Raw genomic sequence first — 25345 nt, forward strand, 5'->3', positions numbered from 1 at the left:
GGTGCTACCTAAACTAGAGGCTGTGCTACATACAGTTACAGCTCCTAAAAAGGTGTTAACTGACATGGGAAAGAAAGCAACCATGTCGAAGACTAATGCATAGGAGAAATCTCAAAAGCATTGAGGACACAACATAAAAACTTTTGCATTATGACATTGTAAACAAAATAATAAGTCACCTGGAATCATGGTTGATTAAATTCATGTTAGAAGCCCCCTGTACTATTATATCATGTTTAGTCTCCTGGACACACTTGCACATTGTCAGCCAACAAACTATAATTTCCTGCTTGACTGGCCTAATAGTCTTAGGTTCCAGGTTTTGTGCACAACCACGCCAAGCCACAAAAATTAAGTGAAAAGCAAATAAATAAATAAAAGAGTGGGCAGAGGTCAAAAGACGATGCCCAACATCAACCTGAAATAGAGCAAGACTCTGAATGGAATACATCAGTGTTTTTTCTATCATTTAACTGAAGGACTTTTGATGACTTGATGATTCAACATTTATTAGACATGTACTACGACACCTGCTATGTGCCAGGCACAGTGGTAAGCCTTGAGGCTATCATGGTCAGGAAACAGGTATTAAGTGAGTGGCAGGAGTTTTTCAATGGAAAACCAGATGAGTCCCCATCTCAACCATGCTGATCTTTTAGAGACTCTCTCAAAAGGGTTTTGGTTCATGTCTTTGGCAGCTTTCCCAGTGCTCTCTGCACCTTTTTTAAGATTTCTGCTGGAAAGGGGGCCTCAATTCTCCCTCAAATGCAATTTATAATAATTATTTGCCCTGACTGTATTCATCTGTCTATATTTCAGAATATATTCAGAAAAGGTCTTCTGCTCAGACCTTCACTCAGTCAAGATTCTCATAAGGCCCAAAAACCTGTTAGCAGGTATCCTTTCATTTGTTCTTTCTAAGATGACAGTATGAATAGGTCAGTATGAGGAATGTAAAAAAGAGATGGGAAATTTATTGTAATTTGTCAGTCATCAGCACAAAAGTTTGTATTAATTTCTACATGTTTTGTGCAGTTAAGTTTATCTGAACGTTATCATTCTTGCTAGTAGCAGAATCATAATTAAAGCTGAAAGGGGTACTTAATTCTAGGAAAATTCTTAAGAAATCTTTAACAAAATTCTTAAGACTAACTCTCCCACCATCTTCGTTTAGGCTGAAAAGTCTGTGCAAGTGGCTTTTGGTACTTACATTGAATATAATCAGTTCTTTTCTCTGAGTTTCTCTCAGGATAGCACTAATTTGGTATGATTGGGAGGTGATTTTCTTTAATTAGGATTTTTTTCACCTGTTCTTCTGCTTCTGTTGTGCAGGCCTTTTGGAGCAGAGGGCTCATAGGTGCTTAGTTCCCATGAACTTTTGGTTATGAGAAAGTATACCTGAGATGGGACCAGTTTGGGAGCCTCCAATGCTTAACATGAAAGACTTTAAAGGCTGGACTGGTGGATCCAGAATAGGATTTAAAACTAATCATCAATTCATAACTGGATTGAGTTGCAAAGGAGGGTAAGAGAGTCATTCTAGGTTGGTCATAGCTATACAATACAAAGTTAGAGTATAATATTATATGATCCTGTAATAACCATTATTGGGTATCTGTGAATTAGACATACTTTTCAGGAGGTGCCAAGTTGTTTGCCATGGTATGATGAGCAGGAGAAATGGTGCAAAGTGGTTGGGAAGAGAGGTGGAGAGGAATAATGGCTTCAGACACCAAATTGAAAATTAAACTATCTGAGGAATTTTTGAACCCTGGTCAAGTAAACTGAAAATATATTCTTTTACTAAAAATACTCCAATAAGCAAATGCAGAAAATGGTGCTTATATGAATGCTAGAGATTGAAACCTTTCACAATGATATATCATAATATTACAGTGAGGCCATAAATTCATCATGTTCTTTATCATGCTTACTCACATAGATGGGAGTGGATCCAGATTTTGTAGAGCCTGAAGGATACCCGATTTGGAGGGACCCTTCTTAACATAAAAAATAAAAACTTTTGAATATAAAATAAGGATAGGTCTTTTATGAAGAGAGTCCTTCAAGCAAAGGGCCCTGAGAGTTATTGATTCTTGGTGAATCTACTTCTGGATATTTAGAGCTGTATTATGAGAACCCACGTCATGGGCAGGGCCCAACTCTTCTCTCATTTTAGGAGGGGACAGGCAAAGGTAAGTGTGAAAACTCTTTTTCTAAGGTTCACACATAGCATATTGGAGTGCTTTGCTGATCATCTTAGAAGCTACTGTTGATTCTTTTGGAAGGGGCTTCTCAATGAAACAAACACCAGGACTTCTACCTCCTTGTGACCAACAGGCTCTCAGTATTTACTGTTTTTTTTTTTTTTTTTTTTTTCTCATGAGGCCATTTTCAAAGCTTATTGCTGATGTATTCCTATTTATCCATTGAACTATCTTAGATTTATTTATTTATTTATTTATTTATTTCAGATTTTATTTATTTATTCATGAGAGACACAGAGAGAGAGGCAGAGACACAGGCAGAGGGAGAAGCAGGCTCCATGAAGGGAGCCTGATGCGGGACTCGATTCTGAGACTCCAGGATTATGCCCTGGGCTGAAGGCAGGCGCTAAACCGCTGAGCCACCCAGGGATCCCCCTATCTTAGATTTAAAATACTTCCACCCAATGCCACCAACTATGTAGCAACCAGAGCAGTATCTACAAATAAAATACCTTCCAAGGCCAAATCTAGGCTAGGACCTAGATTTGTCAAGATTAACTCGAGCAAGATAAGCATTGTTACAATCTACAATGCTTGTAGACACCATAACATATTACCATATTTCAAAAGATGAAGCAAACTGAAAATTAGCTTCATTTTCTATGTACCAGGTGATCTATTGAATCACTCAGATTGGGTATGATGTATCTAGTGCATGTTGAAGTACATATGCATGCACACACACACCTACACACACAAATGTGCTTCTTCTTGAAAAGATTATTCCTTCTGTCTATTTTATCTCTCTTAGGACAAATTGTCAAAACAATCCTCAAATGCTAGATAATATAATCCTCAAATTCTAGTAATATAAAAATGACTGTAATAATAGAAGTGGTACTGTTGCCATCCACGGAACTGGCATTTCTACTATTTCTCAAATCTTCAACTATCCTATTTTCTAGTCTTTATTCCTGTATTCACTGAAATGATTGATATGGGCAGTTTAGACATCCAGAAGAGGAGATTATGGTTTTGACCTTAATAGATGGCTTGACTGTGCAGAGTATCCCATGGACTTAATACCGAAGAGGTTATGGATTTTTCCCCCCTTGGTTCTTTTCCTCTTTATTATGAAGAAGACTAATTGTGTACCTGTGCACATAAGTACATGTGTGGCAGGAAATATTAAATTCCTTTTGATTTTTCCTTTTGTGGTGATAGGAACAGAAGAGTATTCTTTTAAAATTTCTTTTTTTTTTTTTCCAGGCAGACGGTGGGAATAGAGGGCAAGAGTAAACCAATTCTCAGAATGAGGTGTTCTACCAAGATTTAAAGAGGAAAAAGTAAGTTTCAAAAGTGAGGGGAGAATTGCCACAAGGGGTACTTGATCAAAGCAATGACATGGCTTCATAATGTGGTCTCAGATTTGGCAAGAAAATGCAGAAGACCCAATTGTGTCCCCTCAGAATGAATTGAAAGGGTCTTCTGGAACTTGGAGGACTGTGAAGGTGGCATGTCTACCACTCATTCCTCAGATAGTGTCAAAGATGGTTCGTGCTTATGTACAAAAGAAGCACTTTTGTCTGTATTTTCACCTGGGCTACTTGCCCAACACTACTGCCTTGGAAGCATGGTTCTATGTCCTATGAGTTCCCATTTAAGGAGTTTATCTGTGATCTGAGCTCTGAACTGAGTCCTGAGCCAAATACCTGAGCAATATAGTATCTAAACTATCAGCCAGGTGTAGTGATCAATGATCTGAACAGCTTGCAAGTTATGGCTAAAAGAGTGGCTTATCCATCAAACCCACATAACTCCCAGAATAATTATGATTCTAGCTTTTGGGCTGAAAATTATTTAAATGAAAGACTATTTACAAAGGGAACAGCAGGGAGAAGAATCATGTAAATTAGATTCATTAAATGGACAGATTCACTCACAGTTCATTTTGGGATAATTTATGCCAGTTTTCTCTGATGTCATCTGTTGTTCAGGTTAATAATTAGTCATGCTCATTATTAACTGATGGAGGTTGCTTTGTATTTTGGCAGAAGGAGGCATATTATCTGGGAAAGCTCCTGTGAATACTGAGCTTTCAATATAGGTACAGGGTTTATTTGCAAAAATGTAACTCTTATTTTCCCCAATAATTCAATATGCTGATATACTTTGTATCCTCAGGAAGCTTTGCAGAAGAATCTCTCTCTTTAGTATTATACAATCTAGAATAGGATAAAATGTTCATTCTAACTCTAGTGCTTTCTGCTTAGGATAATTTTAAAATATATTAAAAGACATCTCTTTTATAGGCCAAGTTACAGATCTCTTGAGAAATCCAATATGATGATGATGCCCATTTATAAGATTTTACGATAGAAAATTAACTTTTAAACTGTTTTATAACTCTACCAAATGTAAGAAATATATGTATCTAAGAAGATAAGTTACTAATCTACCTAGACCTTTTGAAATTCTTGGTGAAGCTTGCAGTCCTTTATGTGCCTCAGTTCTTTGAATTTAGTACTCTGACCTTGAGAAAGTAACAAGGATAATGCCCACTATTAATGTTTCTCTTTTAAAAAACAAAGTATTTCCTGGCATGTCATTGTTTTGTTTTGTTTTCAAAAAATACTTGACTCTTTGCAGTATTTTACACTTAGATCATTTCCCATTTATAATCCTTTCTGGTTTCAGTGTGTTGGAGGAAAAAAAGGTGTTATGTAGTTGTTTAAAAAAAATTCAACCAAACAATAACAATCAGAACATTCTAAAGAATTTACCTTGAATGTAAATTATGAAAGTAGTAAAACTAGTGAAGGATGCTTTACATAGCAGAAGGATGAAAGAGTATTCAGGGAAACACTTGAGCTTTCTGTTTGCATAACAGAATAAAGGAGATACGGGACATTGATTAGGTTTGGAGGGGGATTCTAGAGTTTGGTTTTGGATATATTAACAGCAATGAATCTTTAAGGTAGAAAAATGGAGTATCAGGTAAGTTGCGTCTATGTGTTTGGATTCTGACAGTTATAAATCCGTGACTCATCGCTGTTTCCATACTATTTTAATTTAAGAATATAGATGGAATCACTTAGAGATAGAGAAGAGAAGAGGGCCTTGGATAGAATCTTGATTAACTATAGTATGTTTAATGGGCAAGAGAAGATGAGTCTAAAAATGGCCAGAGAAGTAGGAAAAACTCAAAGAGGGTTGAGTCAGGGAAGACAAGGCAAAGAAAGACTTATAAGAAGGGAACAATCAATAGTATCATATGCTGCTAAAAAAGATATGTCCAATGAGAACTAAAAAATATCCATCTAATTTAGGGATATGGTGCTCATGGTTGACCTAACAAGACACTTTAGTAAAGCAGATGAGGTGGAAGCCAGATGTAAGTAGTCTGAGGTAGGAGAAGAGCAAATGTAGACAGTGAGTATAGTCAACTTTCCTAAGAAGTTTGTGAAAAAGAAAGTGATAGAAGATTATTGATGTAGTTGTTTGAGGTTCCTGGAAGCTTTTATTTATGTTGTTGTTAAATGGTTAAGACTTAGGCATGCTTAAAAGCCATTTCAAAGGATTTAGTTGGAAAGGAATTGGTTGATGTTATAAGAAGAGAGAGTATAGAAGCAGTTTAGTTTTAATGTTTGATAGATTGATGAGAGGAGTTCCCACCTAATGGCTTCTATATTCCCTATGAAGTAGGAAGTGAGCTCATTTATTGAGAGCAAGTTGGACAGTTGGAGAGTTGAAGTTTGAGGAGAGCAGATTAGTTCTGAAGAGTAATTAAAGATAAAAGTTATGATAGATGTGAGGTAAAATAGTTGGGCAATACAGGTCCATTTGAGGTGGGTGATCAATAATTTACAAGGGAAACAGTCCTTCCAGGTATGGAAATTTAACAGGGCTCAGCTACTCAGATGGGGTCCCCCCAGCAGCAGAGAATTGGCTTCATCACTGCTTGGGGTTTTGCCAGATTTGTATACTGAAAAGAATGAGCAAAGGAATCTAGGGTGCTTACAAGGGTGTTATTGAAGTGATAGAGCATGAATTCAGTGTAGGAAATGTAGAGAAGGGGCACCTGGGTGGCTCAGTGGTTGAGCATCTGCCTTTGGCTCAGGTCATGATCCCAGGGTTCTGGGATCGAGTTCAGTGGGCTCCCTGCAATGGGCCTGCTGCTTCTCCCTCTGCCTATGTCTCTGCCTTTCTGCATCTTTCATGAATAAATAAATAAAATCTTTTTTTTAAAAAAAGGAAATGTAGAGAAAAGATAGACCTTAGTGAACTGGAGTCCTTATCATGTCAAACAAGGAGATCATCTAGTCACATGCCCCTGTAGTACAGCTTGTCCACAGAAGAAGAAAAAAATATTTCTTATTTAAAATTATAAATTTTTAAAGCCATTAAGTATAAACAATTTCTTTTTGATTATCCTAAAGGGCAAAAGAGAATGAAGTCTAATTTTAACTGTTCCTCTCCCTCCAAATTTATAGGAGGACAAAACAAATTTCAAAGACAAGCTCAGGCTTGTATATATTCTTATCTGAATACAGATTTCTCCCTATATGCTAGTCAAAACGCTTTCAGCATAATAAATTTGTGGGAAAAATACTCTCTTCATTTGTTAAATGTAAAGGAACATCATTGTGCACAAAAAACTGTAGTCCAGATGAGGAAAAAAAAATAGAGAAGATAAAAATCATAACTTGACTCAAAGGGGAACCTCATTTAGTTTTCTCATTATTCTCATTAAAATGAGTGCTGAGCTAATTGCTGGGGAAAGTGATACTTGGTGTTCTAAAAAAATATTCTTAAAAATAATCATCCAAAAGCCTCATTTCTTTTTCTGCACTCTATGACTTTTTAAAAACAAAATTTATTTATGTATTTGACACAGAGAGAGAGAGAGCCAGAAAGCACAAGTGGGGCGGGGGGGTAGGGGGGTGTTGGTGTGTACAGCAGAGGGAGAGGGAGAAACAGATTCCCCGCTGAGCAGGGAGCCTGATGTGGGGCTGGATCCCAGGATCTTGAGATCATGACCTGAGCCAAAGGCAGATGCTTAACTAACGGAGCCATCCAGGCAGCCCATTATGTGAGTTTTTAAGCCATATTGTTTTTACTAAAACCTTTGGATAAAATGAAAGAGAAAGAAATGAAACACTCACATCAAAACTCAAGAGAAAAACAGTGAGAAAGAACTTTGCATTCAAACTCCGCAAAATGTTCAGATGACTGTTGTCAATTTCCTTCGCTACATAATAGGTGATATCACAGCCAAGGGCAAATCTAACTTTTCTTTTTTTCCAGAAAGGAAAATGACTAGTTATTCCGGAAAAGCAAATGAAAGGAAATGGAATTTTCTCCTTACCAACTAAACCTCAAATAAACAAAAACATCTCACAATTCAAGGACCTGAACTTGAATCTGGCAAGAGACATACACTGAAGCAATTGCTAGAACTCCAGAATGTGAGGGTGTGAGAGCCTAGGAGAGGATGGATAAGATTTTTCTCAGCAAGGAACACCCAATGTATATTCTGTCAATGACCTTGACCACGTGCTAGCTTAGGCACTTTCACAAGCATGGCGACCAGTAATTTAGGGTTTTAATGGGAAAGGGGCTTTTAGTGTGGTTTAATCAGATGGTGGTGTGTGAAAGGAGCAGGAATAGCTGTGTTTGTCTGTGTTAACAAATGGAGTGGTGAGACATAGAAAAGGGGAACTCAGGAAGATCACTCAGATAAGAGAAGGAGTAAAAATGAAATTGCTCCAAAGAGAATTTGTTATAAGAAATTGTAGACTTTTTTTTTTTTTTTTTTTTTGGCTAAACTGAAACCAAGTAACCAAGTGGAAACTACTCCCAGCTGTGGTCCAGAGGTATAAAGCACAAGATAGGGACAGGGCTCCTGGATGGGGATGTCCCATGCTCTTAGCTTTGCCGAGTCTCTGTGTCCCCACCTGAAAGGAGAGAAATGCCTTTTGGTCTGTGCTAAAGCAAAAAAGCCACCAGAGTTGTCACCTGCCCACCCTTATCCACAGCCATCCTACTTAGGATAGCTATCTTTTCAACACTTCTTCCAAACACTTGAGATGTATTTTACAGATAACCTGTGAGGGAGCAGCTATTTCTAATCTGTCTTAAAAGAATTATTCCAAAGCCAAGATGATGAAAAAGGTCTAGTTAGAAAAAAATATTTGTAAGGTGACAATTTAAGGAACCTCTTTAAAAAAAAAAGATGTGTTCGTGGCTTGTCAGGAGCAATGTAAGATTGCTTTCTCTGTTTCTATCAGAAATGAGGCAATATCAGGCCATTCTGGAAGCTAGATGAGAACGTGAGCTGCTACTGGTCATGGCATTTTGGATTTTATTCCATTTCTTTCTTTCATTTTCATTTATGCTTCCTGTGATTGAATCATGGGAAGTTAATAGGTCAATTATTTACTTCCTGGGAGTCTAAGAACGTGCCTTTCTTAACTGTGTGCCATCAAAATGGGCTATTACATTCTGTTAAGTTTGTTAGAATAAAAACATGACAAGTGTGCCCTATTTCTGGAAAACAGATTCCAAGTGTGCAGCAGAGAGCCAGGCACCTCTTTTCTTTCTTCACACAAAAACCACGAAAGAACATATACTCCTTTTCATAAGAGTGGCTTTTATTTGGTCAAATTCTGAATGAAGGATTTGTTTTAAGCACTTCCATTGTGTAATATGGCGTTGGCTGAAAGCATAAATAGACATAAAAGCCTGAAAAGTGAGCTCTAATTTCCAAAGCCGATTAAGAAACATGGAGGATACTGTGTGGGAATCATGAGTTGTCAAGGCCTCAGGGGTCCTGAACTTGTACCCAGACTGCTGTGCAGCGGGGGAGTTTCTCTCATCAATAAAACATAGGAATTACATTCCATGTACTGTACAGATGGGGAAACTGAGTCCAAAATCAGGACTTCTGATTCATAATCTAGCTGTTTTCTGATCCCTGGGGCCCGACTGCATGCTGCCCCAGCTCTCGGCTGACTGTAGCCATGGGGATTCAATTTCCCCTTCTGCTCTAAATACCTTGCTCCTGGCTACTGGGAGACCTGGAGTGGTACATATCGAGTGGTCCCACCTCTGTGTATTAATTGCCAGTGAGGTACACGTGGTGTTTTTAGGCCACTGTTGGGCTGGAACAAAGTTATTTCACCTAAAAAGCCTGTAGGTGGGCTTAGAGTTGTTTACTTGAGGGCAGAGGGGGGCAGATAGCCTTTTAGCTCCTATAGAGGTGGGTGATTCAAGGTCAGCCCTGGAAGCTCCTCTCTTTGGGCAGAACCTGGGTAGGCCTCATCTCTTGGAATGAGGGAGAGGACTCTGTGTGTGCTAGGAAGGCGGGTGGAGCATGGTATTTCATGCCCTTAAATAATAATAACAATAGCAGCCCTGTATTGAGGGCTATTGACCTATTTTTTTTCTAAGCTTTACGTTAGGTATAATTACTAAGTTTAATATAATGAATCTTATAACAATCCTGAAAGATAGGTATTATCTTGATCATCAACCCCATTTTAAAAATTAAGAGCTCAAGGTTCTAAGAGTTCAAGTAACTTCCTCAGCATCACAAAGCTTGTAATTGGCAGAGACTTAAACCTAGTTATTTGACTCCATTTTGCTCCAGACCAGTGGGTTTGAACTTGACTTGGTTGGATATACTATCAGTGACGTATTCATGACATAAGTTAACCCGAGGGTTCATTTAAGTGAAGTCTATAAACATGACAGGTTGATATGACTGAATTTTTACAAAATACTAAAATAAGTGTGCTGTCTCCTTTTGAGTAGGGTTTTAATTGCAGAGCATCTCCTTATGAGAGAGCAGCTCAGAAGAAGAAAGTTCACTCAAAGGTCTAGAGAAATCCATTTATGAGGCAAGAGTGGGTGAGTGGCTTGTTTATCCCAAAGAATAGGCCCAGCAAGAAGACAGAGCAGGCTCATATAAACAAGTTTCCACCTGGGGTAAAACAACCACTTGTGTTCTCCCCAAAAGCAGTCTTCCTGCCTCCTTTAAAAAAAAAAAAAAAAAAAAGAAAGAAAGATCTTATTTATTTGAAAGAAAGAGAGAGAGAGAGAGCATGAGCAGGAGGGAGGGGCAGAGGGAGAAACAGACTTCCTACCAAGCTGGGCCCCCCTATGATGCGATGATGTGGGGCTCCATCTCAGAACCCTGGGATCATGACCCGAGCTAAAGGCAGACGCTGAACCCACTGAGCCACCCAGGTGTCCCCTGCCTCCATTGTTTTTGTGGCTGGCAGGAACAGATGTACAGTCAGGAGGGTTGGAACCACCCAGCCACTCCGAGTCCTCCACTTCCTTGTAACTGCACCTCCCTGGCCCTTCCTCTCTGCAGCCCTGCTACCCCTAGGGGGACAGCTTTGGATTCTATGAATTTGGGGCCAGAATTTTCTAGCATAAACCCATTTTCTTCCTTTCCTATTGCAACAACCATCATTTAGGTCCTTGTGAATTCTCCTGAATCAATGCTGTTAGATCAATCTTTCAAAACAAGCCTCTGTGTCACTCTCATGCCTACAAATCATCAGATTCCCCATTATCTATGGACTCAAATCCAGACACCTTCACCTGATGCTCAAAATCTTTACAGAGTTGCATAAACTCAGCATTTTAGTCCCTTCTTCCCTAATACCCAACCCTAAACGTGCCAAGCTACCATCCTCATTTTATCCCGAGTATACATACTTCCCCACATTCTTACCTTTGCTTTGCCTAAAAAACTTAATGAGCATTATCTTAATAGGCATTATTTGGTACTTCATAGTTTTCAAAGTGGTTTCGCTTACCCTTTTTCCATAAAAATTATGGTTACAGAGAGGGGCAGATACAATTATACTCACTTCACAGATTAGAAAATATTGGCTCTGAGCACGTCTAGAACCTGAGGTTCTGTAGCTAAGGGGTGGAGGCCGGCCTACGAGCCAGATCTTCAAATTCACTTTATTCTGTAGCTCTGTCTTGCATTCTTCTTTCCTGCATCTGGCCTCTCCTCTGCCTCCCTCTAACTGCTGCTTGTCAAATGCTACCTCTTCCTCAAAGTCCAGCTCACATCTGCTGACTCCAAGAACTCTTCTGAAGTAATGTCTCTCTCTCTCTCCTCGAGCTCTTCACAGCACCTTCCACCTCACCCGGAGCTCAAAGCACTTAGGTGAAAAGGCCTGGGAGTTCCTGGATAAGGGTTCGAGGCCGGTACGGATCAAGTATTTGATCTTTTTGATCATGACTCCAATTAAGAAACACATTATATATCACCAACTAGTACGCATGCACATGCCCACCTCCCCCCGCCCCCAACCTGCCTGAGCAAGTTTATGAAATAATATTTACTTCTAATTTTGCAGTGCATTCTCATATTTTCTTTAGCCTACTTTCATCTATTAAAAAGTGCTGGTGAGGAACCACTAAATTGATTTTGAGAACCTTTAGTGAGTTCTGATCAGCAGTTTGGAAAACTCTGGTTTAGATTTTTTTTTTTTTAAAGATTTATTTTATTAAAAAATTTTTTTAACTTAAATTCAATTTGCCAACATATAGTATAACACCCAGTGCTCATCCCATCAAGTGCCCTCCTCAGTGCCCATCACCCAGTTACCCCATCCCCCACCCACCTCCCCTTCTGCAACTCTTTGTTTGTTTCCCAGAGTTAGGAGTCTCTCACAGTTTGTCTCCCTCTCTAATTTTTCCCACTCAGTTCCCCTCCTTTCCCTTATAATCCCTTTCACTATTTCTCATATTCCACGTATGAGTGAAACCATAAGATGATTGTCCTTCTCCTACTGATTTATTTCAAAATCTGTCTCTTCTAAATGGCCTAGACAACATTTTCAAAGATTTGCAAAAGACTGAGAGAGCTATGTTCATCGGGCATTTAATCTGTAATTCCTAACAGGAACACAAACAGCTCTCACAATGGCTAGGGCAGGAAGGAAGGGCCTCAGCTGAAGAACATCTGCTTCTACTTGCTAGAAGGTCAAGGATAGGGATTATTTTTTTTTCCAGCTTTACTGAGGTATAATTGACAAAAAATTGTATAAATGTAAGGTGTTCAATGTGATGTTTTGATGTACAAATGCATTGTGAAATGATTACCACAATCAAGCTAATTAACAAATCCATCACCTCACAGTTACCATTTGTGTATGTGTGAGAATACAGAAGGCCTACTATCTTCGCACATTTTAAGTATATAATACAGTACTGTTTTTTAATTTAAATTCAATTAGCCGCCCTAGAGTACATCATCAGTTTCAGATGTAGAGTTCAGTAATTCCTGAGTTGCATATAACACCCAGTTATAACGCCTGCAGTATTGTTAACTTTAGTCACCACGCTGTGTATTCGATCTCTAGAACTTACTCATCCTGCCTAACTGAAATGTTATGCCCTTTGACCAACATCTTCCTATTTTCCCCAAATCCCAGCCCCTGGGAACCTGTCATACTTCCTACTTTTATGACCTTGAATTTTTTAGATTCCACATATAAGGGAGGTTATACAAGATTAGGGATTTTTTTTTAAATTGAAGTATAGTTGACATACAATTATATGTAAATTTCAGGTATATGGCATAGTGATTCAACAATTCTATTTATTACTCAATGCTCATCACAATAAATGTTGTCACCATAAAATCTTATTACCATATTAGTGACTATATTCCCTGTGTGGTACTTTGCATCTCTGTGACACTTTTATAACTAGAAGTTTGTACCTCTTAGTACCTTTTACCTATTTTATTTATCTCATCACCTACCTTCCTTCTGACAGCCATTAATTTGTTCTCTGTATTTAAGAGTCTGGTTTTTTTGTTTGTTTGTTCATTTGCTTTGTTTTTTTTAGATTCCACATGTAAATAAAATCATGTAGTATTTGTCTTTCTCTGTCTGACTTATTCCACTTAACATAAGACACTAGGTCTATCCATGTTGTCAAAAATGGCAAAAATCACATTCTTTTTTATGGCTGAGTAATATTCCATTGTGTATGTACATCACACCCTCTTTATCCATTTATGAATTTGATGGACATTGGGCTGCTTCCATATCTTGGCTATTGTAAATAATACTGCAATAAACATCAGGGTGCATATATCATTTTGAAATAGTGTTTTCATTTTCTGTAGGTAATTACTCACAATTACTGGATCAAATGGTCTTTCTATGTTTAATCTCTTGAGGAGCCTCTATATTGCTTCCCACTGTGGTTGTACTAATATATGTTCCCACCAACAGGGCACGAGGGTCCTCCATATCCTCACCAATGCTTGTTATTTCTCATCTTTTTGACTCTAGACATTCTGACAGGTATGAGGAGGTATCTCATTGTGGTTTTGATTTGCATTTCCCCGATGATTAGTGATGTTGAGCATCTTTTCATGAGTCTGTCAGCCATCTGTATGTCTTCTTTGGAAAAATGTCTATTCAAGTCCTCTGCTTATTTTTTAATTAGATTTGTTTTGGTGTTGATTTGTGTAAGTTCTTTATATATTTTGAATATTAACCCCTTATTGGATATATCATTTGCAAATAATTTCTTTTATTCAGTAGGTTGCCTTTTTGTTTTGTTGATTGTTTCCTTTGCTGTGCAAAAGCTTTCATTTTGACGTAGTCCCAATAGTTTATTTTTACTTTTGTTTCCTTTGCCTGAGGAAACATATCCATAAATGTGTTGCTAAGGCCAATATCCAAGAGAGTACTGCTTGTGTTTTCTTTTTAGGATTTTTATGGTTTCAGGTTTCACATTTAGGGCTTTAATTCATTTTGAGTTTATTTTTGGGATTGGTATAAAAAATGTCTAGTTTTATTCTTCTGCATGTAGCTGTCATGCTTCCCCAACATCATTTATTGAAGAAGTGGTCTTTTCCCCATTGTATATTCTTACCTTCTTTGTTATAGATTCATTGACCATATAGGCATAGATTTATTTCTGGGCTCTCTATCCCGTTCCATTGACCTATGTGTCTATTTTTGTGCCAGTGCCATACTATTTTGATTACTATAGCTTTGTAGAATATCTTGAAATCTTGGATTATGATACTTCCAGCTTCGTTCTTCTTTTTCAAGATTGTTTTGGCTATTCAAGGTCTTTTGTGGTTCCATACAAATTTTAGGATTATTTGTTCTAGTTCTGTGAAAAATGCAATTAGTATTTTGATAGGGATTGCACTGAATTTGTAAATTGCTTTGGGTAATATGGATTTTTTTAATATGGACATTTTAACAATATTAGTTTCTCTGGTCCATGAGCATAGTGTATCTTTCCATTTGTTTGTGTCTTCAATTTTTATCATCAGTGTCATAAAATTTTCAGAATATAGGTATTTCACCTCCTTGATTAAATTTATTTCCAGGTATTTTATTCTTTTTGGTGCAATTGTAAATGGAACTCTTTTCTTAATTTCTCTTTCTGTCACTTCATTATTAGAGTGTACAAACACAACAGATTTCCATGTATTCATTTTGTATCCTACAACCTTGCTGAATTCTTTGTTAGGTCTAACAGTTTTTCAGTGGAGTCTTTAGAGTTTTCTATATATAGTTCATATCATCTGCAAATAGTGACAGTTTTACTTCTTCTGACCAATTTGGATGTCTTTTATTTCTGTTCTTGTGTGGTTGCTACAGTCAGGGCCTGCAGTACTATATGGAATAAAAGTGGTTAGAGTGGACATCCTTGTTTTTGTTTCTGATGTTAGAAGAAATGCCTTTAGTTTTTTACCATTGAGTATGATGTTAGCTGTGGGGATTTCATACATGGCATTTATTATGTCGAGGTATATTTCTTTTAAACCCACTTTGTTGAGGGTTTTTATCACGAACAGATAGAGGTTGTGTTTTGTCAATTGCTTTTTCTGCATCTACTGAGATCGTATGTTTTTATCCTTTCTTTTGCTAATGTGATGTATCACATTGATTGATTTGCAAATATTGAAACTTCCTTATATCCCTAGAATAAATCCCACTTGATCATGGCAAATGATTCTTTTAATGTATTGTTGAATTTGATTAGCTAATATTTGGTGATATTTTCATCAGGGATATTGGCCTGCAGGTCTTTCTTTCTTTCTTTCTTTCTTTCTTTCTTTCTTTCTTTCTTTCTTTCTTTCTTTCTTTCTTTCCTTCTTTCTTTCTTTCTTTCTTTCTTTCTTTCTTTCTTTCTTTCTTTCTTTCTTTCTTTCTTTCTTCTTTCTTTCCTTCTTTCTTTCTTCTTTCTTTCTTTCTTTCTTTCTTTCTTTCTTTCTTTCTTTCTTTTCTTTTCTTTCTTCTTTCTTCTTCTTTTTTTTTTCTTTACCTGGCTTTGGTATCAGGGTAATGCTGGCCCCATAGAATGAATTCAGAAGCTTTCCTTCATCTTCTATTTTTTGAAATAGTTTGAGAAGGATGGGTATTAATTCTTCTTTAATGTTTGGTAGAATGCATCTATGAAGTCATTGGTCCTGGACTTTTGTGTGTTGGGAGTTTTTTGATTACTGATTCACTTTTGTTACTAGTAATTGTTCTGTTTAAACTTTTCTATCTCTTCCTCATTGAGTTTGGAAGTTTTGTGTTTCTAGGAATTTAAGGGATAGGGATTCTTCATGGACTAATTGATGGAGGCATGGGGCACATCCATTTCATTGTGAGCCATCTTCAAAGGAATGGAATTTGTGGGTGCCAGATAGCTAGGGAGGATTTCTCAATAAGGCATATCTGTAGACTGAGAGGAGACTTATATGCTCATCATAATCTTGAATATCGCAGAAAATCAGCTAGAATTTAAAAATAATAAAAATCTAATAAAATTCTTTGTTTATATCTGCACAGTGAGTCTGAGGGCCTTCAGGCTTATAAACCTGTCACTGAATTTAGTATCATTTCAACTTTATGAAGCACTTGATGTTTGCAAAGTGCTTGTACAATTACCAATTATCATAATGTTCATCTTCTGAACATTTTTGTTCAGAGAAGGCCTGAGGACTTCAAATTAAGAATTTAAAAAAGCACACCCCTAAACAAAACAGAAAAAGAATTGGTCAAGCTAAAGATCAGGCTTCTGAGCTTGTGCTGCTGGAGCTTCGCAAACGTGGGGTACCTGCTTCTGAGTGTGGTCCTCTCTTCCTTCAGCACCCAGAGTCTTCAGTGCGTGCAGCCAGCCTAGGGGCGGGCCACTTCTCCTGACTGACGCTGGCACACTGCTTTCAGGAGCTCCAAGCATGATCTGTGTCTACATGAAGCAGGGGACAGAAAGGCAAAGGGTTTGGACACCCGCAGTCCAAGTCCTACGCACTCGTGTGGGATGTGGGAAGAGGTGTTTTCTATTGCTGGGAAGGAGTAGTGAGGAAAGGGAGAAGCAGTTATGGTCTTTCCTGTTCCAGCTATCAACCACATAATAAAAGATTAGAGTTAGAGTTGCTTAGGAGCCTGTATATACAAGCTGGAAATCAGCTCTGGTCATGTTTATAGGGCACAGGTCAGTGAAATCCAACACACTGGTGGACTTCAAGAAATTTTAAGGAAATGGTTTCAAGGGATGTGAAAAGCAGTGGTTTGAGGATATATCTGTTTCCTTCGGAAAAAGGTTAGCTCTCTAGTGCTACTTCCCCTACGTTTAAAAGCCTACAGCATCAGCTACCGTTGGCAAGTGGCTGTCCCAAAAAGCTGAGTGTGGACTGAGGGCTGGTGGCATGCTAGTGCAGGAATTTAGGAACAAAAAAAAAAAAAAAAACGCCTTTTCTCTGAAAGTAAATTTGAATTCTATATTTCTGTTAGATTAGTTAAAGCCTCTGTCAGAAATTCTCTCACTTCTGACCATGGGTTGGTAACTGAAGTATGAGAAGCTGAGCTGAAAGACTGAGTTGGCTCTGTAAACTGGGAAACATTTAGAGACAGACCAAAACCCCAGACTCAAATACAGAGAACAAACTGGTGGTGGCCGGAGGGGAAGTGGGTGGGGGACGGGAAATAGAAATAGATAAAGGGGATCAAGCATACACTTATCTTGATGAGCACCGAGTCAGGTAAAGAATTGATGATTCATTATATTATATACCTGAAACTAATTTAACACAGTATGGCAATTCTACTTCAATTAAAAAAAGAGAGAAATAAATAAATAATGGTTAAAATGGCACATTTTATGTATTGTATATTTTACCACAATGAAAGAGTATTACTGAAAGAATTTGATAGAAGATGCAAATGCTTCCAGAAACCTCTTCAAGGGGCAGCACTCCTGGATCTTATCACCACTGCGGTGTGGAGTTGATTTTTAAATTCCAGGGGGAAGAGTACTGGGGTGACCAGTTGCCCCACCATGCCTGGGCCTGAGGGGTTTTCTCAGGGGCTTGCTTCTCAGGAGGCAGGACTGTAAGTGCCAAAACAGGAAAAGAGGAAAAAGTCGGGCACCTCCACAGTACCCAGCACAGGCACATCTTGAAGAAAGACCAGGTGGTCAGGTTGCTAGCCAGGGAGCAAAGGTGAGGTAGCAAGGGGGAGGCCAACTTCACACGGGAAAGCAAGCCCCACCATGACTTGCTGCATCTACCACAGGGGAAGTGTATTTTTTCTTTTTTTGCAATTTCGTTTAAAATCTGGATTGCCTTGGCTTCTTTAATTTAGCTTTTTGATGACCAGGGAACAGTTTAAATAAGGAAAATGCAGACTTGGCCTAAATTGGGCGGGACGTGCTGACCAAGGATACCGGGATGGGACCTAATGCAGAGACTGCCTGCTTCCTAAGTGTCCAAGTGAAACCCCTTGGGTCTTCTGGAGAATAAACAAACAACTGAAACGGTTCTTTTGATGAGCCACTTGGCTGCTCAAGGACAGGATCCCTGACTGTTTTTTTTTTTTTTTTTGCTGGCTGCCAGCTAATCAGCATCGTACCCCAAGTATGAAAATCAAAGTTTGTGCTTCAAAAGACTTTTTTTTTTTTTTTTTTTTTTTTGCTTATCCTACTTCTCTTTCTCATATTTAAGTCCAGTTGGATTGTTTGGCTTTTTTTTTTTTTTTTCCTTTATCAGAGGATATCAGTCTATTTTTTTCCCTTGAGTACAAATAAATAGCATATTAATAATTAAAAAAAACCTAGAAAACATTTTGGTAGACTCTAACAATTACACCACTGGGCCATTTTCTTTAGTGAAATTTAAGAACCAATCTCGTACTGAAATGATACCTTGATAATTTAATGCACTTATATTTTGAAACACATAATGGGTGTTCCAAAGGATGTTTCCAAGAAGAATGAAAACATTGCTGTCCTCATTTTTATCTATATGGGAAACTGGTGGGTGTCTTCGGAAGCAACTATCAGAATCATTTTAAGTTTCTCGCTCTCCCCATTACACCACTTTCCACATGGCCATGAGTGCTCTTCATTACAGCAGATTGGACTGTGTGATTCTGTGCTTAAGGCACCGCATTGGTTTCCTGCAGTCGATAAGACACAATCCATTTTCTTGACCGTGACACATGTGGTCCTGCCCAGTGTGTCCACATGATAATTCTCCAATTTCACTTCCCACTGATCCAGTCACACTGACACTCTCACCATTTTTCACACACCTCACTCCCGGGTTGTGCTGTTGCCTGAGTTGTTGCCATTGCCAGGAAGTCCCCCCACAACCTCAGCCCAGCTCCCTAGAGATTCTTACTTTTTTTTTTTCCCCACCCAGCTGCAAAGTGCCTTCTGTGTGGCTTCCCTGATTCTCCACAGCTGGTTAGTTGGCTATACTGGCCTCTGGCTTCCATAACCCTCTGCTCATGACTTTAATATAGTGCTTACTGCATGGCTGGCTGCTGTCTCCACCTCATTAGGATGCTGGCATCTTGAGGACAACTAGCATTTTTAACTTATCTTACCATTTCTTATTTTGTGACTTCAAAAGAAGCTTGAAGACATAGTAATATTTTTTCTTAGGGAAGAAGTATTAAAACTAAATTCAGTTAAAACAAATGAAGAAAATTTACACAAAATACTCATTTCCCTCCCCCCCCCCAGGGGAATAAATATTAAAACTAAATCCAGTTCTGGAAGCATTAATCATGCAGGTACTGATAAATGGCTGTCACACAGATGAATCAGATTTGTGACAGAAAGGAAACTTTAGAGGCCCTTTAGCCTATGGTACATTTCTCTACCTTTAGCTACCTGAGTTACCAAACAAAAATATGAAATTCGTACCAAAAAGAGAGAATTCTGATAATACTGGGGGTAGGGAATAAGAGCTTCATCCTCGGCTTCAAAGGCTGACTGCACTGTTCTCTGGAGAAGGCCTCCTTTCTCACCTTCCAATTCTGTGTCTTGCAGGCAGACTCATTCAGGCTCCTTTCAGCTATTCATACCACACTTGTCATGGGATCTCCATAGTGTTCCCTCTGCTCAGAACATTCTTCCTCCCTTCCTGTTGTTTAATTTCATGTTAGGAACTCCCAATTCCTCTGTGGTCTCTTTGCCACATGACTAAAAGAACGGTATTTATTTCGCCAACAGTCTCTTCCTCCATTAACTACCAGCAAACTTCTCTGTCCACTTTTATTTACATTGAGAATCTGTCATCACCATCTACCTGGTGAAGTGGACTTTAATTAGGCAGAGTCTTGGCTGCCCACATGCTTTGTGTTGTGTCTACCACAGCTTCACATGCAGACAAGGGCTGAGTAGTGTGGTCCCCAGGATACACCAGTCTCTGTCTCCTTGTCAGGTGATAATATGTGGGGCTGGTAGCAATGGCTCATGCTGATAATGTGTCTCTGGTAGCTCATGAATTTGCTGGCAGCCGGTAAACATCTTGGCTCCTACAGTTGAGAACGAGTGACCAAGTAACCGTTGAAGCAAATTTAAGCAAAATACTCCTTTTCTCATAGGCAAGAAATATTAAAACTAAATTCAAAACTGGCAACATTGAGGGAGGTAATACATATATTTTTGTCAGTCTTCACATTTTTTCCTTTTTTCTTTTTTTTTTCAAATAAAATGATTCAATGCTGACCTAGAAATCTTCAAACATAACATCTTATTGCTAATGACAAAACACCACAGCTTCACCTGAAAGGTGCAATTGAAAGATTTCCTTTATCACGAGAAGGGACAAGAGGAATAATTATCATCAAAGGCTTGTATTGCTTTCATTGTGGAACAGAAAAATTGCCTGCACTTCTCTATTGAGTCAAAATTGCTATCTGTGGTGTAATTTCCAGAAAAATAACTATGGGATGATGGACTATAACTTAGAAAAATCATAAATGAAACAATCACATGTGCAGAACAGAGGACACAAAGAAATTGCCTAGCATCCAGCTACATCCATTGACTCAAGACCAAATAAGAAGAATTATGTATGATTTATAGCCTATGCGGAAACTTTCATTTATGTGGAGACTGGAGATATTCTTATCATATTAAAATATGGCTGTTGCAACTGAAAATTATTACAGGCATACAAAATAATAGATACTTTGGTCACTCAGAGATAATAAATGACAATGAATACTAAACAAATTACATGGTGTCTCCATTTAAGAGATGTAGACATTAACAGGTAGTAATGATAATATGACAAAGCTAATATTTTTTGAGCACTTTTCTAAGTGCTTTGTGTTAACTCATTTAATTCCCAAAACAGACCTATGAGATGGGGACTTCCATATTCCCATTTTGCAGCTTAGAGACTGAGGCACAGAGATGGTCAATAACTTTCCCCAAATTACACAGCTAGTAAGTAGATAGGCTACAATAACCAATCAGTACATCCTGACTTGTGAGCCAGACTTTCCTCAATTTGATAAAAACCAATAGTGGAATGTCTAAGTGTGTATACCTTTATACCACAATCATGTTCCTGAAAAGACATCTGTAAATGAGAAATTTTAAAACAGAACCAGAATGTAAGTTTTGTGAGAATTTGTCAACGGCTGTATCCTTAGTGCCAGGACAGTACTTGGCTCATAGTAGGCTCTTAATAAAATATGTGATGACTAAGTGGGGAGAATCTAGTATAGTACTGTGCAACGAGAAAGTGCTCAACAAATTCTTTAAAAATTGGTTTTAAAGGAATTTATGAATCCATTCTAGAAGAAGAGTCACCGTCTGATTTCTCATTTGCATAAATCCAGATTTTCATATCATTTGCTTAAAATAAAGATGAAATGAAAAAACATTCTCACTTAATAGGAATTCTCATTCCCGTGCACTTAATAAGAATATCATTAAAACTTTTACAGAAGAAAAGACAAAATAAATTAGGGGCATCTCAATTCTTGTAGAATCCTAAGATTATTGTAGAAAACTCAGTTATAATCTTGGGACCCACAGCTTTTCATATTCACAGTGGAAAATCTAACATTTTCAGGCAACAGCTCACAAAGTCATACTTGTAGTCACTTCTCAGGCCTTCAGAAGAGTTTTAGTCCAGTTATGGAATACTATAGTGTATTTAGGTTATAGAAACTTGAGAAAACTGCACTATTTAACTGTCTTAATCATGTTTGGTCCCTGGAGGTAAATGAAAAAGTTACCATTAGTAAAAAACAGTTTTAATAACCCACCAACTTTTCTCATAGATTTAGCCAAAACAGAGGACAGTATTTATTATTCCCACTACATGGAATAAAAAATCATGGAAGACCCAAGTTATGACCTGAACACAAAACAGCCCATGTTTCCGGGTACCCTTAACATTCTCCTCATTGGTTCTCACCAACGAGTTGTGGGAACACAAGGATCCAGGAAACTAGTGTTTTCTTTTAGTGAATTTTAATTTCTGTTCACTTAGATGCTATGTCAGGGGCTACCTACAAGATCTTTCTACACTAGCACCTATGAGAACAAGGATGACCAAAAGCCAAGCTGAATACCCAATGGATGATCCATTTGGATGCGAGTGGTAGCTGCCCTCCTGCCCAGTGCAAGCTTAGCTCCTCCCTACGGCCAGCTTCTCAGGGGGACAGTTATCATGCAGAGAGAGTCTTTAAAAAGCTGATTAGTTACACTTCCAATATCTCGAAATCTGCTTTCTGAAACCACCTGTGGAAATATCTGGTTACATTTTGCAAAGTGAGGGTTATAAATTATTTTAATTTACGGCTTCCTTAGAAATCTCTCCTCCACCCCCCAGGCCCCCAGAGGTCCCCCTCTTCCCAGTTAAATTCTAGGGATGCCAGTGTCCCTCCTTCCTATGCTAAGGACTACCTGCTGTTTGAAGGGGTTTTGGGGTCATGACTCTTTTTAACCAGGCAAATAAGCAAGACTTCATGAAGGTCAACGATATCCACCTTGTTTTTTGCTGGGCCCCCAGAAGCTAGGATATTGCCTGGCACATAGTAGGCACTAAATAAAACGGAGTGAAGGAAATCTTACATCCTCTGCTAGCCCTCCTGTTTGTTACTGAAAGTGAAACACACCCTGCCTCCAAACTAGTGAAGTTTTTGATAAGCTACCAAAGAAGCTATCCTATAAAGCTATTGATTGTATGCCAGGCACACTTACAACCACATCACACATACATTCATGCTACCAAAACTCAGTGGATGGACCACCACAACCAGGACCCTTGGATTCTTTAGGTGGACGCAGCCTGCTTTTTGTTGATTATGAATGCCGCCTCCAAGTCCATCAGTGACCTTGGATGTGCCTTTTCCCCCCCTTTGGGCTCTGTTGCCTCATTTATAAAACGGGGATCATAGAGCTAACAGTCCTTTTTCCTCTGAGAGTTTTTTTGTGAAGTAAACTCAAGTCATTCACAAGGCCACAGTCCTACCTCAATAAATAATTCATGGATGCTTCTGCTAGTCAGAATAAGTAAAACTGCAATGCAGTGATTATCATTTAAAATGGAAATTGCTGCTCACAATATTCATACCTACGATTTAAAATAAGTTTGGCTGTGTGGGATATAATGAATTCTGTCAAGGTTTAGGAGGGGAAGGGTTTTTTCCCCCCTCTTTTTTTTTTTTTTTCCAGGACTATAATGCCATTACATTTAAACCCATTGAATACTTGGTTGCAAGTGTCATTTTGAATGATACTCATGTTCGTGTTTACTTTCCTGGAATGCAGCCCTAGCCTGTCACACTTCAGTAGAGGAGGGGGTCTGGTATCTGCCACTTTCCTTGCCAGACACTTTAATGGAAAACTCCAGAGCTGTAGCATCCGCACATCTGCCATGGGCCTTTCATTTTGCTGGTAATACCTCAGTGCACTCTTCATTCCAAACCAGTGATGGGAAGGAAGTCTCCATCCACGTGGCTTTATGTAATTCTGTTACTGTGTCAACTCGCCAATCCATTGTTATCTTTGCACTTTCTTACGCTTATGTAAAATGTTGGCAACCACATAATAACTTCTTATTTTCAGTTGATGTCGGTATACAGGAAGTGCTAAAAATGATTTTGGCTGCCCTTTTTGTTTTGGAAAAGGTCATGCTTATCCTGTGTCATTCACATTTGTAAGACTAATATATACACATGCTTACGGACTAATATATACACATCTCTTAAGGAGAGAGATGATAAATGATAGAATGGAAAGAGGCTGTAAGAGGCAGACAGTTGAGCAGGGTCATTAGTCACCTATGAATAAGGCAACCTAAGATTCCCATGCCAGCTGTAACAATGTGGATCTAAGCAAATCATTTTATCTGATGTTTTAGAAAATATGGATAAAGGGATATCAATTTCTGTTTCTAACCTCATCATTATAAGAGATTGCTAGTGAGGATGATAGGCGGCTCTAAAGTTTTGAGCTCTGTATACTAATAAAATCAACACACAATTGGTGAGATAAGATGTATTCAAAGTCACCCAGACAGAGAATGGTTTCTAAACCTGATCCAGGCCTGCATGTAGCAGATCAGGTGTACTAATTAAACCTAAGGAAGGATGAACCAGCCATAGGAAGGAAGTCAGTGAAGAAACAGATGCAAGTCTGCTGGGGTGGTGGTCCCTGCCTAGGGAGAGGGACACTGAGGTTTGGGTGGTAGATATTCCTTGGTTACCAAATGGCAGTCTGGGTGGAAACACCAAAATGATGCACTCTGCCTTGCTCTGCTTTCCAGCTCACTTAGCAATCTTCAAATAATTATTTGGATTTTCCTGCTACATCAATGTCTAGAATAAAGGTGCCATAAACAGAAAATATTGTTTGCTGGCTTGCTTCATTCATTCATTCATCCATCCATCCATCCATCCATTCATTCAATAAATATTTACTGAATGTCCACTATGTGCCAGGCACTGTTCTATGTCCTGAGGACACATCAGTGAATGAGATGTGTCCCACGTCCCTGCTAAGAAGGCACATATCTTGGTTGGAGGAAACTATTAAAACACATAAATAAACTATATACTGTGTCAGATGGTGACAAGTGTTAAGGTAAAAAATGAAGCAAATGAAGGGTGAGGGAGTGCTCTTGGGACTGTTAATTTAAAGATGGAGCCAGGAAGGTCTCACTGATAATTTGAAAGAATAAGTGAAGGAGGTGAAGGAGGTAGGCATGGGAATGTCTGAGGGAACAACATCCCAAGCAGGGAGAAGAGTCAGTGCAAAGGCCTGGAAGTAGAGATGTGCTTGATATATCCTAGGAAAGCCAGGGTGGCTGGAGCAGAGTGAGCCAGGGAGTGAGAGTAGAAGATGGATAGAGGGCCATGAGAGGCCAGATTGTGACTTGAATCTTCTTGTGGCAGGGAAAGGATAATCCTCCCCAGGGATATAGATAATGATTTAGGAATTTGGTGTCTCGTTGAGTCCACTCAAAGTGGGTGGTTGTAAAATGAAATAAAACAAAAAAGGGTGGTTATGAGGATTAAGTGAAATAATGTATCCACTGGCAAAGCAGCAGGTCAGTAAAATAGATTCCCTTCTCCTCTCCCCTTCTCAGTTGCTCCTTTGCACTAGATGACTCAGAATTGCTGCCCATATTGAATCACAATGAAATCTTAATTAACCCTCAATTTTGGCACCATAGGCTTCCAGCAAGGCTCTTGAACAAAGGAGCCCAGGTTGTTTCAGCAATGGCCAACACAATCAGCAATCTATTTGGGTTGCATCATATGCTCTAGCCCCTCCTAACCTCCCGCAGAGCTGTGGGGGTAACGTGAATTTATCAATGTAAAGCA

At 38.6% G+C, this 25345-nt stretch overlaps 1 protein-coding gene across 3 annotated transcripts in view; it reads right to left on the reverse strand.

Moving 5' to 3' along the window:
- The window catches only part of SLC9A9 (solute carrier family 9 member A9), a 538349-nt gene that overhangs the window by 73172 nt on the left and 439832 nt on the right, over positions 1-25345 (reverse strand). The gene's annotated exons all lie outside the window — the stretch shown is intronic.

Source organism: Canis lupus, chromosome 23, assembly GCF_011100685.1.
Source record: "Canis lupus familiaris isolate Mischka breed German Shepherd chromosome 23, alternate assembly UU_Cfam_GSD_1.0, whole genome shotgun sequence".
Lineage (NCBI taxonomy): Eukaryota > Metazoa > Chordata > Mammalia > Carnivora > Canidae > Canis > Canis lupus.